Source organism: Syngnathoides biaculeatus, chromosome 3, assembly GCF_019802595.1.
Source record: "Syngnathoides biaculeatus isolate LvHL_M chromosome 3, ASM1980259v1, whole genome shotgun sequence".
NCBI classification, from domain to species: domain Eukaryota; kingdom Metazoa; phylum Chordata; class Actinopteri; order Syngnathiformes; family Syngnathidae; genus Syngnathoides; species Syngnathoides biaculeatus.
In genome coordinates, this window is record NC_084642.1 from 32,198,273 (window position 1) to 32,201,591 (window position 3,319).

At 40.5% G+C, this 3,319-nt stretch overlaps 1 long non-coding RNA gene across 1 annotated transcript; it reads left to right on the forward strand.

Moving 5' to 3' along the window:
• On the forward strand, positions 1–2,863 carry LOC133497472 (uncharacterized). The gene is made up of 3 exons (XR_009794045.1): positions 1–192; positions 2,501–2,726; positions 2,800–2,863. It is a non-coding gene; the product is annotated as an uncharacterized LOC133497472 (long non-coding RNA).
• The last annotated feature ends 456 nt before the right edge of the window (positions 2,864–3,319 follow it).

Here is a 3,319-nt window from a genome sequence, read left to right on the forward strand (position 1 = left end):
GTCCAAATCAAGCCGAAAGACCAAAGTCAGACGACAACATCCATCCATCCGTTACCTGAGCCACTTATCCTCACAAAGATTGAAGGAGTGCTGGAGCCTTTCCCAGCTGTCAATGGGCTGGAGGCAGGGTACACCCTGAACTGGATGCCAGCCAATCGCAGGGCATGTAGAGACAAACAGCTGCTGAAAAAGGTATACTGCAATTCGTGTATGTTAAAGTTTACAGTATCCGGAAGCTTTCTTTGGCGAAAGAGCCTAATGAATAAATATAATTGTATCACAATTGCAACTTCCAATTTGAGAGGATGAAAGCAAAATACATTACTTTTAATTATGGGATATGACAACTTCTGTTTTTAACACATGATTAACCATCTTTATAACTACAATGATACCTTGCATACCAGTCTGCTTGCATCTGTTAAAAAAAAAAAAAAACAAACACTAAAAGTGCCATGACATATGCAAAAGAGATTGTACACTTGGTTTCGGACCATTGTTCTTATATGTAGCGGATACAATTCATCATTCTCCCAATCCCACAGTCACACCTAGGGGCAGTTTAGAGTGTTCAATTAATGTTCCATGTTTTTGGGATGTGGGAGGAAACAGGAGTGCCCGGTGAAAACTCACGCAGGCATAGGGAGAACATGCAAACTCCACAAAGTGAGGTCTGGGATATATATATTTGCAATTTAGAACTTGCAGTCAGTCTCTGAGGTGGTCCCTTCATCTTCATTTTCAGGAGATCAATAGTATTTGTATGAGAAAAAAACCCTCACAAATGTTTAATTGGCATCCGTAAAGACATTGTTCTGATATATGAAACCAAATATGTATTTGATTGGGAGAGAAAAGAAGGAGAGACATATCACAAATCACAGCAAACCATATCACAGATGTAGATTCTTTTTTTTTTCTCAAATCAATTTTCAGTCAATCTAATTTGCCCAGCGCCTTTAAAATCACTCATACTGGTAGCCGTAACATTTCACAACGGGACTGTTTTTTTTTTTTTTAATTTTATGACCAGTCAGATTTTAAATTCCCGATTGGAACTAGACAAAATTCTGGCGGTGACATTGTGCTCATGGGAAGTGTTTTGGTAAAAGGTTTTGTCAGGATTGGTGAAGAGAGAATTTCCACAGTTGAAATGAATTTAGATGTCCAGTCCAAAATGGCTCAAACTTAAAAGGACTATGCTGAGATGGAAAACAACCTGTGACAAAAGCTTGCCTTGTTTTGTGGTCCAACAGAAAAACAAGAGAAAGAAAATATGAAACACAATTTGACAAATATGATTAATTCACAGTATTTTGTTGCACAACTGCACTGCAATCAAACAATTTCTGAAACTCTCAGTGACTGTGAACCTGTCAACAGCCTTTGTGGCTCAAGACAAAATGTTGCAAAGTCCTCCAGCTGTCTCAGGTTTGAAGGGTGCAACTCAGGGTTAAATGTTTCACCCCCTTCTACTCTATGTCTGCATCAGTCGGAGGACACATAACCTGCCACTAAGACCAATTTTTCTAAAACTGAGCAGCACATTTTGCATCAGAATGTCGCAATATTTGGGTGATTTTATAATACTGCACAGACTCAAAAGATAAGCAGCATAACAAAAGAGATGTCTTATACATTATTTCCTATACATATCCACACCATACCCTACCATGAAATGTCATTCAAGTTCACCACCAGTGTTTAAACACACGACACCTGTTTTTGTTTGAATAATACCTGGTGGATACAAGTAAATATTGTTCGGTACTTTTATGAGTGTCCAACTCAGATCACAAAGACTATAAAAGAGTTTTCACGTTGTGCTTCTGCTCTGACAAGACACTTTGTTTGTTTTCGCTTTCAGAAATCAATATGTCCCTCAAAGGTCCGTTACAGAAAAGCACACATTGTACCTGAGGCATCACACACACGCATACATACACATACCCAACTCCACTTTTCCTCATCCCCACCACCGACAACCTGTGTCTAATTTATTCCTCAGTTTGTTCGTGACGCACTTCCTACTCTTTTACTTTTGTTTATGCTTATAACTCACTGCACAAACACCATGGAAAATGTTTCTGTGAACCTTGCTTTATACAGTATACAACCATCAAGGACATAATTCTGAGTGCGCAGGTCCTCGCTGACAAATGTTGTGAAACAACTGTGGGCTATGAATAACATGAAAGCAGTTTTGGTTCCCTTTTATTGTAATTGCCTGTCACTCAACAGTCCCCAGCAGCAATGTGTGTCACTAATTGACATAACACCTGGCTGGTATGGGAATTGGTTCACTTTCAGATTAGCCACATATTTGATTTTTTATTTCATTTTATCGTGATCTGCTGGCTCTCATTTTGTTTCAACAATACACTGTTGGGAACTGTGGTGAATATGAAACACTGCATTTCCAGTGCAAAGGGATTAAACTTCATGACCACAGTTCTTATAAAATGCAGTCAAATATCTTTTAAAAAAAATCTGAATTTAGGCCCTGTCATGGTCCTGCCGATCCAGCCCTGGCTGTGAGGGTTGCTGCACGGCCACGCTGATTGGGAGGCGCACACTGATGGGCTGATTGGCCCCGGTGTATATAGGACCATGGGGACGACTGGTCCGGCGCCAGATCGTCGCAACTCATGCCCCGTTCCAGCACTCCCGTATCTCTGATCGTATTGCCGTGTGTACCGACCTCCACCTGTTCTCCGACCGACCCCGTAAGCCTGACTCCTTTGATACTCCTGCCTGCTTTGATCGATCTCCCGTGTACCGACTCCTGCCTGCCCGCAGACCTGCTCTCTATGCCCGACGTCCTGACTACCGCTGCTGCACCTGACTGCCTGCCCGATCCCCGACCTTGGATTGATAAACGTTTTTCTCGAATTACCACTGCGTTTCCCAACTCCTGCATTTGGGTTCTACCTCCGTATCGATGGGTCATGACCGGCCCAATATGAATCTTTTGGTCCAACAGGGAAGTGAATCAACCCAAGATGCCAGCACAGGTCAGATGAGAAAACTGCACCATTAAAACATCAGCCATCTGTTTTTTTTTTTTTAAATCTATTCATTTTATTTTATTCATACAATATAATGGTAAAGTTTGAATGTAAATGTAAAGCTGGATGTTTGCAGTAAAAAAAAAAAATAGAAGAATGCAGCATTTAAGATTCAAGATTAAATGAACTTCGTTTTCACAGAGTCGGAAGAATATATGGTTGTGAGTATTCTTAGATTACCTGTCTGTATATTTTACTTTGGAGTTTGTTTTTAAATATGAGTTATTTGAAGATAAATCCTACACGTGATC